The sequence below is a fragment of the Glycine soja genome, chromosome 7, assembly GCF_004193775.1.
Source record: "Glycine soja cultivar W05 chromosome 7, ASM419377v2, whole genome shotgun sequence".
Classification (NCBI taxonomy): domain Eukaryota; kingdom Viridiplantae; phylum Streptophyta; class Magnoliopsida; order Fabales; family Fabaceae; genus Glycine; species Glycine soja.
The window spans coordinates 24,862,199-24,876,739 of record NC_041008.1 but is presented as its reverse complement, the minus strand read 5'-3'; the positions used below and the strand labels follow the sequence as shown (position 1 = coordinate 24,876,739).

Here is a 14,541-nt window from a genome sequence, read left to right as displayed (position 1 = left end):
AGACAATTATGATAATAGGGTACACCTGATATAAATTGCTCATGCAAAATTCCTTAGGATTCTCTTCGAATCCAAGGGTAGCCTTCGCCATATAAATTCTTTCAGGATCATCCCATGTCATCAAGTTTTAGTGGGATCGACAAACCCTTGGCATTGCTCTATGACCTTAAATCAGGAAAGTTTCACTTGGTTATATACCAAAGTGTAATGGTCCATTGCCATCCTTCAACGGTGCATGCAATCGGTCCCCAAAGCCATATATTTTCTTGTTGTGCAGAATAATTGAAGTTTTTAAAATAGAAAGGGGAAAACCCTAGGATCAATATTTCGGTTGATTGATTAAATGTCAAACGGTTCCATTGCCATCACTCCAAAATTGTCAAGTGGCTAAATCAAGCAAAACATGCACTCTAAGGGAGTCCCCGAAGAGATTTGCAAAAAGATTGGATGAGGTTTCATGAGTTATCACGTCTTTCAGAAAAAGATAGTCAATATGTGTTTTCCATAAAAAAGAAAAAGAAGCAAGAATAAAAAAATAAAATCACAAAAATAGGAAAGAATGTCATGAACATTGTACAATTTTCCATTGCATTGCATTGTTGCGTACAAAGCTGCATTTACTACTTTTCAAGATAAAGGTTGCATGCATCTGCATCCCAAAAATCATGTGCAGTGCATAGATTTCTCTTTATATACCAATTTCCCAAATCTAATGTCCTACCTTTTGAGTTTAGGATGAGAGGCCCTCTCAAAGGGTCAACCTCTTGCTTTCTCATAAAGTTAAGCCTTTTGGTACCTGTACCTATTGGCTTGTTTCGTAGGACTCAAAGTCCTCGCCTTTGTCTTTCATAGGACTCAAAGTCCTCACTTTTATCTTTCATAGGAGTCAAAGTCCTCACTTTATATTTCACAAGATTCAAAGTCCTCACTTTCATCTTTTATAGGACTCAAAGTCCTCACCTTTATCTTTCACAGGACTCAAAGTCCTCGCTTTTGTCTTTCATAGGACTCAAAGTCCTCTGTCTTTGTGCTTTCATAGGACTCAAAGTCCTTTGTCAACAACATAGGATCCCAACTTAGACAAATCAGGAACCCAGAATGACAACTCAGATGATCCTGTAGCAAACATAAGACTTCTAGTAGCCCACTTTATTACAGGAGGTCCAGTATAAAAAGTTGCACTCCTCCAACTTGCAACCTAGACAAGACAAAAAGAAAACAATGAATGGTAAGTACTATCACACAAATTCCACAAAGGGAAAGTTATACTAAATACGTGTTTGGAAACACACATCCAAAGAACATATTTGGAGTTTTTGATGCAGTTCCAAACATGCTCTTAGCTGTTACCCAAAGTAGTTTTTGAAGCCCAACCACAAACTATAGTTTTGCTTGACATTAGTTGTCTATGCTTCCTATAAAAGACATTATTTTATGGAAAACACTAAAAATAAATTTTATTGTTTTTTGTTGTCTCTGCTTCCTATAAAAAGAATTTAAAAATACAAAATAAAATAAAATAAAAAGTAAAGTAATATTTTATAATTAAATATAAAACAGAAAAATATTCATTAGAGAAAGGAATTTGACCTGCATTGCAAGGAATAGGAAGCATTTGTTTCTTTTGCAACTCTAGAAACAAGAATCCCAATTCCTTGACCCCTACTGTGCAAAACTTGTTAATTATATTATATCCATAATGTTAACAAGTCAATTAATAAACATATGCAGGTGAAAATGAAATATATAGAATAGCAATATATATACTTTTAACTAACTAACTAGCAAGCTAGGCGTGGCAGCATTTGTTACCCTAAAAGCATCCTCATCAGTTCAATCATCACCAATATAGATTGGAAATACATCATTCAAATTCTTGTACCCTAGAAATATGCAAATAGTATTATTATAGTGAATCAGAACAAATATATGACTTATATATGTAGCATAGGTAGGTGAGATATCAAAGTAAGGCTATTTTTGCATGATTTAATATATATAGTTATCTACTCACCTAATGATTCTAACAAAAATTCATGAGCCTTGCCCTTGTCCCATTTGATGGTTGGACGGATCTCTAGCACTTTTCTCCCTTGGGTTAGCCTAAGTTGTGGATTCTCATTAAGCACCAATCTAACTTTCTCCACCAATGCTGCCCAACTCTAAGGAAAAAACAGAGTAATTTTTTTTTTTTTAAAAATGGTTACCGAACAATTAAAGTTTTTTGGCGTGTGTGTGGGTTTGGTAATTCTATTGATTCAACAATTACATGGTAAGTTGACTGGTACCTTTTTGTCAACACAACGAAAGTGCAAGGACAAGCAAAACTTATTGTTCTCAACCTTAGCCCCTGGGACAGTCTTCATTTTTTCTAACAAGATCTCGTACACCTGAAAAATTATTTTTTGATAACGTACGACGCTGTTAATATCTGATGTGCTGCCACAGGCTAATTTGGGAGGAAATGAAATAGAGGTTTTGCATTTAGATAAAAGAAAAAAGAGAAAATGAACCTCATCAATCATTGGTAGGAATTGACTCGCGGATTGGAACAACACTGCTTTATTATTATTATTATTACCCTAAAAGAAAGCAACAAATGGCAAAACCAGAAAGAAACAAAAAGATAGAATCTTCAACACACTGATTAGTTTCAGAAACTCTCTCTCACTTGCTTTTGGACTTTTTGTTGGACCAGTGATGTCCATGCCATGGCTTCCCGCATTGTAAAGTTCTGCCAATTTTACAAAGTTATATACCTGAAAAAAATAAATCAGAAAGAACTCCAATTAAATCTCTCAAGAGAAGAAAAATAAATAAAGAATCATTTAATCACTTCCATGTCACTTTTTGTACTTATTTTTCTTTGAAGAAAATGTACCTTATCTCTGCACCTTCCGGTCACGATTGCTGTGGGAAAATGTCTTGCTATACCCTTTAGTGTTGCTCTCATCTAATTTGAGAAAACAAAGTCTCGGATTAATCACAAACATAAGCTTTATTCAATGGATATGAGTATAAGAGAAAAATGGGAACAAAAGGAAAACCTTTCTAGTCATGAAAGCCTTATCTGGATCTGCAACAATTGGAGAGAGAGTTCCACCATAGTCAAGAAAAACTACAATTTGCTTTCCTTTGGCACTATATACTATTTGTTCAAAGGTGTTCAGAGCTGAAGGGTGATAAAGCTGCAAAGAGTGGTGAAATAGAAGCAGAGTCAGGTGATGAGCATAACCACACAGAGAATTATAAACCATGCAACATGTCCAACGAGAGTGGAGATAAAGCCTGCTAGTTGTTTCTTGGAAGCTAAAAATGGAGAATGACCAATTAGAAAAAAAAGGTGACACTAACAAATAACAACGTATATTTCAATTTTCAAATAGACCTGTGTTGGATCAAGTGACCTCAGAATAATTAAGAAGGGGGGGTTGAATTAATTATTAATGTGCTTTGACTAATTAAAATCTTATCCTTCTTAATGTTACCAGATTCAATTAGGCTTTACTACTAAGTTATGTAATTCAAACAAAAGTAAAGCGTAAAAGAAAAGTATACAACAGAAATTAAAGAGTGTAGGGAAGAAGAAGACAAACACAAAAATTTTATATTGGTTCGGCAACAACCCGTGCCTACATCCAGTCCTCAAGCAACCTACGGTTCTTGAGATTTCTTTCAACCTTGTAAAATCCTTTACAAGCCAAAGATCCACAAGGGATGTCCCCTCCCTTGTTCTCTTTGAAAACCCAAGTGTTCTGTAGAAGCAAAGCTTCATGGTGAATCAAAGGTGATTCAAAGGTGTTTTGATGATAACAATAATGATAACAAAAGATGATGACAAAGGTGATGACAAAAAGCTCAAAGATCAATCAAAGAAAAACTCAAGTGAATTAAGAACAATTCAAGAGTTCAAGATAGAATCAAGAAGAATTCAAGACTCAAGAGGAAAGTTAAGAGTCAAGAATCAAGATTCAAGGTTCAAGATCTCAAGAATCAAGATCAAGATTCAAGACTCAAGATTCAAGAATCAAGAGAAGGCTTAATCAAGATAAGTATGAAAAGTTTTTCTCAAAAATTAAGTAGCACATGATTTTTCTCAAAACATGTTTACCCAAGAGTTTTTACTCTCTGGTAATCGATTATCGGATTGTTGTAATCGATTACCAGTAGCAAAATTGTTTTGAAAAAGTTTTCAAATTGAATTTACAACGTTCCAATTAATTTCAAAAAGCTGCAATCGATTACAATGTTTTGGTAATCGATTACCAGTGCCTTTGAACGTTGAAATTCAAATTCAAAAGTGAAGAGTCACATCCTTTCACATAAAAGCTTTGTGTAATCGATTACACAAATTTGGTAATCGATTACCAGTGATTGTTTCTGAATAAATCAAAAGATGTAACTCTTCAAAAGGTTTTTTGACTTTTTCAAATCGGTTTTAAGTTTTTCTAAAAGTTATCACTCTTCTAAATGGTCCTCTTGGCCAGACATGAAGAGTCTATAAAAACAAGGCTTTGTTTTGCATTTCAAGTATCTTGAACACTTATTCATACAATCCTTTACAAGCCTTGAATCTCTTTGAACTTCTTCTTCTTCTTTGTACCAAAAGCTTTCCAAAGTTTTCTGGTTTTCTAAACCTTGAAAACTTGTGCTATTCATTCTTTTCTTCTCTTCTCCCTTTGCCAAAAAGAATTCGCCAAGGACTAACCGCCTGAATTCTTTTTGTGTCTCTCTTCTCCCTTTTCCAAAAGAACAAAGGACTATCCGCCTGAATTCTTTTGTGTCTCCCTTCTCCCTTGTCAAAGAATTCAAAAGGACACAGTTTGAGAATTCTTTTGATTCTTCCCTTTCCCTAATACAAAAGTGTTCAAAGGACTAACCGCCTGAGAATTCTTTTGTATCCCCATTCACAAAGTATCAAAGGTTTAACAGCCTAAGATCTTTGTCTTTACACATTGGAGGGTACATCCTTTGTAGTACAAGTAGAGGGTACATCTACTTGGGTTTGACTGAGAACAAGAGAGGGTACATCTCTTGTGGATCAGTTCTAGTGGAGGGTACATCCACTAGGTTCAAAGAGAACAAGGAAGGATACATCCCTTATGGATCTTTGCTTGTAAAAGGATTTTTACAAGGTTGAAAGAAATCACAAGGTCCGCAGGTCGCTTGGGGACTGGATGTAGGCACGGGTTGTTGCCGAACCAGTATAAAAACTCTTGTGTGTTTGTCTCCTTCTTCCCTACTCTTTTACTTTCCACTGTGCATTTTAATTTCCGCTTTTACTTTCTATTAAGTTTCTCTTCTACTCCTCATTCTCTTAACAATTTAGTAAAAGCCTTAGAAGAGTAATTTTTTAATCAGTAAAGGTTTAGGAATAATTAATTCAACTCCCCTTCTTAACTATTCTAAGGCCACTCGATCCAAGACCTTCCACTTGAACTGATCCACAAGAGATATACCTTCTCTTGTTCTCAGTATAACAATCCCCAAGTAGATGTACCCTCTACTTATGTACCCTCTAATGTGTAGGACAAAGAATTATCAGGCGGTTAGTCCTTTGAATCTTTGTTAAGGGGAAACAAAAGATATCTCGGGCGGTTAGTCCTTTGTGATCTTTTGTTTAAGGGGAAGGAAAGAATCAAAAGAATTCTCAGGCGGGGTCCTTTGAATTCTCTTGGAAAGGGAGAAGAGAGACACAAAAGAATTCAGGCGGTTAGTCCTTCGTTCTTTTGGCAAAGGGAGAAGGGAATGAAAAAGATGAATAACACAAGTTTTTGAACAAAGAACTTTTCTTAGAAGAGAAAGTTTTGAACAAAAACTTTTAGAAAGATGATGAGAAAAGAATCAGAAAATTCTATAGAAAGAGTTGAAAGATATTGAAAGAAAAGTTGAGAGAAGATTGAAAGATAGTTTTAAAGATAGATGATTATCTTTTTTTTTTGTTTCATGTCAAGGCCACATATTTATAATTTCTTGATGACTCAAGTCAAAACTTGTAACTCTTGGCAATTTCTTTAAAACTAATTATTTAAAAGGTTATGACTTTTGAAAGAATCTTCAAAAACAAGTCACTTGAAGAATTGTGACTTTTGGAAATGAATTTTTCGAAAATAGTCATTCGTAATCGATTACCATTAAGGTGTAATCGATTACACATCAACAGATGTGACTCTTCATTTTGAATTTTGAAAATCTTAACATTTTAAAACACTGGTAATCGATTACTACCTTCTGGTAATCGATTACCAAAGAGTAAATCTCTTTGGTAATGATTTTGTGAAAACTTCTTATGCTACTCAATGTTTTGAAAAACTTTTTAATACTTATCTTGATTGAGTCTTCTCTTGATTCTTGAATCTTGAGTCTTGAATCTTGATCTTGATTATTCTTGAATCTTGAATCTTGAAACTTGATTCTTGAATATTTTCTTGAAACTTTGCTTAACTCTTGATTCTTTGGCATCATCAAAATAACCTTGGAAGACATTGCTTCCACAACCTGAAATGAAGGGTAAATAGTATCCAATGATGTAAGTAGTGTTTCAATAGAATTAAAGGCATCAGTAATGTTTTCTTTCAACAATTCTAATCTCTTCAACTTCAAAGTTGGTAGCAATCTATTTACTAGATAAAACTAGTCAATTTCATATACTTATCCAACACCAGGAGAGAAAAACAATAAAATTTGTCTCCATGGACAATCATTATTAAAGGTCTATTTGCTAATGTGGTTACACTCATATTGGGTTACAGGCTTACACACCTGTGGAAAGATTGAGACCTAACTGAGTGCAGCAAAATTTGGACCTGAGAAATCTTTAATCTTATAAATTATGTCATTCTAATCACTTAACACAAGAAGTCTCACAATCACAAGCTAAAAATAGAAATTTTCCAGAGAGACAACTACCTTCATAAAAAATATGTTGGAAACGAGAGAGCTTTAGGGGGGAGGAAGAAACAAAGAACACAAACATCAAGAGAACATAATAAATTCACCTATTAGTGTGAATGAGTCATAAATAAGATAACCTGGTATCGATTTCCTTATTATCATACTAAAAGTCCACCTTTCAAACTAGAAAGTTGAAATGCTCAGATAGCTTTTCTGTCCATGGCAATGTTTCCAGTGAAATTTCAGTAAATAGTATACAAAAAAAAAAAAGCATACAAGCAGGACACAGTTTGAGAAAATTTTCACCTGTCCTACTCCAGCAACTAAGACTTCTCCTAATTTTGCAAAAGCCAAGGAATTCACAAACTCAGCCTGTTATGCAAAAGGATAAATTAAATGGCAGTGGATTTTTCAACTACAATAAAACTCAGTACAAATGTAAATCCAACACTAGAAAGATGAAGAATTGCATGTTTGGAAATTACTTTTTGACTTCAAAAGTAAAACTTGATTTTTTACATAAAACTACAAATCTATGTACGAATTTACAGGTATACAATCTCTATTCTATGCAAGCTTATTTTAAAACATCACATGGCACAAAAAAGTAAGGTTTGAAAAAAAGGGGAGAGTTATTCAATAAATAACAAGGGATTTAGTGGTTTACAGAAGAAGCTACATTCAACCGAAACAAGAACAACAATAGCCTTTTCAACAGAAGCTATAATCAAAATCTAAGAAAAATTAATCTAGGAAAAGTTAACTAGATTTTAGCTGCTATTCCTTTCACTTACCAATGGCACACTATAAAGAGACTAAATGTCTTTGGTATCACTTTAAATTTACCATAATCGAACAGAACCATTGTCAGCCCCAGATGCAGCAAGGTCGTTGTTTCTACAAACACTGACCGCACTGACCCAAGAGAATACTGACAAACAATGATGATCCTTGGGATGGTTGTAACCATTTTATGCAGAATGAAGACAACGATAACACTTTACGATCTTGAGATAAGGCTAAATATAACTAGCAAATGTATTACAAATTCACACATTCATTTTTGCAATCTCTGGAATCTTCCCCTTCATCTTTTGTAAAGCTTTAGTCACTAGCCTTCAATTGTATAAAAGTTCCAAGAAAGACATAGTATATAGAATTAAATGAAAAATAAAAAGGATTAGCATGCCATAAACAAAGAAATATCAGCCCTTAATGTCTTGTTGTAGGAACATACTTAGCTCTGTCCTCTTTAGCAATCTCATGATGTCTCATCCTTTCCCATAGACGTACAAGCTCCTATTCAAAATTAAATTAAATTAAAATTAAATACCACCTGGTGAATTCCCAACCCATCAAGGTTACAACACTCAATTCAACTGATGAAAGAACAAACAATAAATAAAAAATAATATGTCTCACTTGCTCAAGAGTGAAATGTCGTTTTCTCTTCCTTTATCTAGCATCTGCTAGTTCCTTATACGAAACAATCATAATCTCATCTAATCAATCAAAACAAATAATCTCCAAATGCCTCAACAATTAATTAATTGGCATAAAACAAAAAAAAAAAGAAATTGCAAAAATCCTGGAACGATCCAAAGCGAAATTGTAGATATTCTAATTATTAAGGAGAGAAACCTTGGAATGAAGACGACGTTCTCGGCCGGTGTCTTCTTGTTCTTGTTGTCTTTAGCAACGGAGTCTAGTTTGTGCTTCTTTGAGGCAATGAGGTTCGAAGCCTTGGGATCTTCATGAGTTTCAGTATTGGGTCGCTTTCTCTTTTTGGTGTCTCCAGCGTCATGCTTCTTCGCCGCCATTGCTTAAGCTCTGAGGTTGAGTTGCTTGCAGCTATCGCCTGTCACTGGAAAGGGAACCCTCTCTGTCTAACTCCAAGAAAAACAATTACTAGGGTTTATACTTTATACTAAGGCACTTTCTACCATGGACCCCCCCACATGCAAAGGCTTCCCTATCCCGAGTTCAACCCTCTTGAGACCTAGCCTCGACCACTGCGACAGAATTAGTTATAGATCCAATTGATTAGAAAATTCAAGTAGCAAAACCTCTAAAATCACCATAAACAAATAGCACATGAAAACACTAAAAACATGCATTCACTTCATAATGCTGAAATGAAACCATTAAATCAATTTCAGATCTAGAAACCATGAATGAAGAAAACAAACCTAGTAGTAGCAAAAGGCAATGCGGTGAAATCGAAACCCAAACCAGGATGTCTGTTGCCCTAACCTAGTAAATTCCTATCAAATGAAGATAAATCACAAGAAACATTTGAACACTAAAAGAGAGAAAAGGAGAAACAAACTCACGATAATGGAAAGATTGTAGATGAAATGCCTCGTTAGGGATTAGGAAGAGAGGGCATCATCCTAAGAAAGGGTTAGAATGATTTTGGTTTTTGAGAGAATAAAGAAAGTGTGCCTGTTCTTTTTTTTCATTTTCATATAATAAATAAAATATAAAATATGAAAGGAGACTATAGTTAGAAGGGCTAGTTAGCATATAATTTTGAAAATCTTTTTATGGAAATTTTTTTTATTAAAATAAATAAAATATTATAACTAAGTTACAAATTTTATATTTTTCTATAAAATAAAAAATTAAATAATCTTAATAATTATTTATGCATATTAAAATTAAAATCAAAACATATTTACATCAATAAAATATATAATTTTGTAAAATAATAAATTATATATATATATTTAATATACAGTTAATTATATTCATAAGTAAAAGTGTCCGTAGGTATAAGTTTTTAGAGATTTTACCTATACTAAACATCGATAAGTATAAGTTTTTATTTATTTATTTATTTTTACCTACATCAAACTTGGATAAGTATAAGTCATTTTGCTTTTACCTACAGTAAAAACATGTAGGTATAAGTTTATTTGAGTTCTACCTACACTAAATTATGTTCGTAGGTAAAAATGTGTGTAGCTACATGGACAATTTCTTGTAGTGTATATTCTGCAGTTGGGTTCTATTAGGAGCCATGTCGGTATTGTACTGATACTGCCTAATGAAAGCAATAATCAAGTCTTTCCGTGTGCGGATGCGAGAAGCTTCCAAATTGGTATACCAGATGATCGCCGCTCCGACCAAACTATCTTGGAAGAAATGCATCAATAGCTTCTCGTCTCTAGAATATGACCCCATTTTCTGGCAGTACATCTTCAAATGATTCTTGGGGCAAGTGGTCCCCTTGTATCTATCAAAGTCAGGTACCTTGAATTTTGGAGAGATGACAACATTGGGTACCAAGCATAAATCCGTGTGAAGGGGTAATCACAAAACCCTTCAACCGCCTTTAATCTCTCTTCAATGAAATCAAGTTTTTCTCTTCCTTCAACCGCCGAAGGTAGTCCTCCCATGGAGAAGAGTAGCGGTTGCATTGGGCGGGGTTGAGAGACTTCCGCGATGTTGGGCTGAGGCAACGCATTGGGCGCCGACCCCTCAGTGGTGAAAAGGGGGTAGGAGTCGACATCCCCTTGGGGGAGTGGCATGATCCATGTAGGCTAGGGAGGTTGTCCTTCGAAAGTAGGGGGAGTGGCATGATCCATGTTTTCATGCATGGCAGGCGGCATAAAGTCTGGTGGCCCAATTACAAAAATACAGCCCAAAAACGAAATAAAATAAAACTGGACGGCAAATAAAATTGTCTGCTCTCTTCAAGTCCAAGCCAGTTCAGCCCAATTTCGGATCCAAGCCCAATTGCTTATAATTCTCCTGAAATTAAATTAAAACACATAATTAGTCAAGTAGGCCCAAATGATAAAACTGCATAAGTAATTTGACAATTAATGCTAATAAGTAATTAAAATGGTGATAGAAAGGGGTAAGAAATAGGAGAAAATAATGACACATCAAGTTCCCCCACACTTAGCCTTTTGCACTCCTGGGCAAAATCAAAAAGCAGAGCAAGGAACAAATCCAGAGACATTAAAGAGAGATAAACAAACACAAAAACATTTACATATTTCTCAATGAATCTCAAGGAATGAAAGGAATGGGCAACATCCAACACGTAAAGAGTTAAAGAATCAAGACAGTCATGAAAATCATCCAAGCATCTCAAACATGGCAAGGTAGTCAATCAGCTCAAGAATTGAATGAAAAGTGATAAAGGCTCACAAGATATGCATTTTATCTCTCAAGTGTCTAGGTTATTGTTTACTCTCAGAGTACCCATGAAAAACAAACACCACATAGACTTGGCAAGACTCTAAAATTGACAACCAAACACCACAAACACATGCACATGAGGATCAAAAGGTCTTTTAAGGTTGTAATGGGGCCAGGGACAAGGTAGAGGAAAGTGAGAGATAAGTAGTTAAAACCCAAAGGAATAGAGAAGCAATGAGGAATAAGTGGAAATCAAGCAGAAGTAGTAAACCCAAAACCAAAATTAAAAATTAAGTATAAAAAGTAAACCCAAAACCTCCAAAATCAACCAAGTCCTCAAACCAGTCCAAGTCCTCAAAACAAGACCTCATTTATTCAACTTCATTCTTTTTCTATTTTTCCCTTTCTTTTTTTTTATTTTTTTATTGAACATTAGCATTTGAAAGCATTTTGAATATTTGAACAATAAAGCAACAATTAGGCAATATATGTATATACATCAAGCATGGCAAAAATACATCATCAAGCATGGCCAAAAAAAACATATCATCCAATGAAACATACCTCCCCCCCCCCCCCCCCAAAAAAAAACTTATTCCCAAAACAACTCCAAAGCTCCAAAATTCCTTAAGGGTAGGGTGAGATCATGGTTTTTCACTTAAGGCTTGTAATGAGCTTCAAAACAAAGAAAGGGGAACATAGGCTCAAAGGGGCTATCAAAGGAATTAATTCAAGGTAGGCTCATTTGGCTAGAGGCTTATAAGAACAAAATGCCTAAATCATCTCCCAACATGCATGTGAACCAAGTATCAACAAGAGTCAAGCCAAGGCTATTGTGCAAGCAATCAATGGGGCAAAACACACCGAATAAAATAGATGATGATGGTTCAAAATCTCACCAAGGGTAAATCTATCACTTTCAATTCAACCTTTCAAAACTAACTTGACATGTAAAGAAAAACAAGGATTTCAATTCACAAAATGCCAAGAAACTCCTAATTCAAAAACAATTACCCATTACCTGTACATAACCTAGAATTCAAAGAGAAACATGCAATGTTGTACACAAAACATAAAACCAAAATAACAAAATTAACCTAGAAAACCCCAAACAAAGAACAATCTCCCCCCCCCCCCACTTAAACAACACATTGTCCTCAATGTAGCACAATCATAAGATCAAGAGCAATCAGAACAATCAATAAATTTGGACAAGTGCAATAAAAGTAAAGAAGGAGACAGAAAAAGAAAACTCCCTAAGTCATGGCGGAAGAGAAGTAGGGTGAAGTAAGGAGGTCTCCTCCACCACTACATCCACCAAGGAGGGATTTGTGGGGAATGGTTTCAGCCGGTGTCCATTGACCTTGAAGCTCTTATCTATGGATTCAATTTTGATCTCAACTATACCATAAGGAAAAACATTAGTCATACAAAAGGACCAATCCACTTTGACCTCAACTTACGACTCATGAGTCTGAGCCTAGAGTTATACAATAAAACTTTCTGTCCAACAATGAAGTCCTTCTTAGCTATCAAGCTGTCATGGAACTTCTTGGTCTTCTCCTTGTAGAATTTGGAATTCTCATAGGCTTCTAAATGGATCTCATCTAGCTCACTTAGTTGCAACTTCCTTTCCTCTCCAGCCTGAACAATAGAGAAGTTACAGGTCTTTACAGCCCAGTAGGCTCTGTGCTCTATCTCTACATGAAGATGACATGCCTTGCCAAAGACAACCCGATAAGGAGACATTCCTATGGGTGCTTTGTAGGCAGTCCTATGCACCCAAAGAGCATCATCCAGCCTGGTGCTCCAATCCTTTCTATTCGGCTGCACAATCTTCTCCAAGATCCTTTTTATCTCCCTGTTTGAAATCTCAACCTGCCCATTAGTTTGGGGGTGGTAAGGTGTGGAAATTTTGTGCACGATCCCATACTTTTTGAGCAAGGCATACATGGATCTGTTACAAAAATGGGTGTCTTGATCACTAACGATGGCTCTAGGGACTCCAAACCTGCAAAATAGATTAGATCTAACAAAATCCACAACAACCTTAGCATCATTAGTTCTGGTGACTTTGGCTTCCACCCATTTTGAAACATAATCAATAGAAAGGAGAATATAAACAAAACCAAAAGAGACAGGTAAAGTCCCCATAAAGTTTATACCCCAGACATCAAACACCTCACAGAACAACATGGGTTGTTAAGGCATTTGTTGTCTCCATGAAAGTGAGCCGCCTGCTCTCTAACAAGGCTCACAAGTGCTACAAATTCTCCACGCATCCTTGAAGATGGTGGGCCAATAGAAACCGCAGTCAAGCACCTTGCAAGTTGTCCTCTATATGCCAAGATGGCCACCTGGTGCAGAAGAATGACAAAATTGCAGGACCGAGTCAATCTCATGGTCTGGAATGCATCTCTTAATAACCTGGTCACTGCACAACTTCCACAAATAGGGGTCATCCCAAATATAATGCTTAGCATCACTCTTAATTTTTTCAGTTTGAGCTTTAGATGCTAAGGGAGGAAAAACAGAAGCAACCAAATAATTCACAATATTAGCAAACCAAGGAGTGGGGAAGGAATCAGAAATATTATATAGAATTTACAAATGGTCATCCAGAAAATCATCCCGAATGGGTGAGTCCTCAGACGCACGCTCAATCCTACTTAGGTGGTCAGCCATGAGGTTCTGTGCATTGCTTTGTGTTGGATCAAGTGGCCTCAGAAAAATTAAGAAGGGGGGTTGAATTAATTATTACTAGACCTTTACTAATTAAAAATTACCCTTCTTAGGTTTTTATTATGTTGTTAAGAAAATAAATAATAGAAAAGAAACTTAACCAAAAGTAAAAGCAAGAATTAAAGTGCACAGCGGAAATTAAAATAGTAGGGAAGAAGGAGACAAACACACAAGAGTTTTATACTGGTTCGGCAACAACCCGTGCCTACATCCAGTCCCCAAGCAACCTGCGGTCCTTGAGATTTCTTTTCAACCTTGTAAAAATCCTTTTACAAGCAAAGATCCACAAGGGATGTATCCTCCCTTGTTCTCTTTGAACAACCTAGTGGATGTACCCTCCACTAGAACTGATCCACAAGAGATGTACCCTCTCTTGTTCTCAGTCAACAACCCAAGTAGATGTACCCTCTACTTGTACCACAAAGGATGTACCCTCCAATGTGTTAAGACAAAGTTCTCAAGCGGTTAAACCTTTGAAAATTTGTGAATGGGGATACAAAAGAATTCTCAGGCGGTTAGTCCTTTGAAATCTTTTGTAAATGGGAAAGGGAAGTATCAAAAGAATTCTCAGACTGTGTCGTTTTGAATTCTTAGACAAGGGAGAAAGGAGACACAAAAGAATTCAGGTGGTTAGTCCTTCGTTCTTTTGGGAAAGGGAGAAAAGAGACACAAAGAATTCAGGCGGTTAGTCCTTGGCGAATTCTTTTTGGCAAAGGGAGAAGGGAATAAAAAAGATGAATAGCACAGTTTTCA

General features: G+C 35.6%; 1 pseudogene; it reads right to left on the bottom strand.

The window, feature by feature from the left end:
* Window positions 1–1,571: 1,571 nt before the first annotated feature.
* On the bottom strand, window positions 1,572–8,714 carry LOC114420527 (annotated as a pseudogene).
* Between the last annotated feature and the right edge of the window lie 5,827 nt (window positions 8,715–14,541).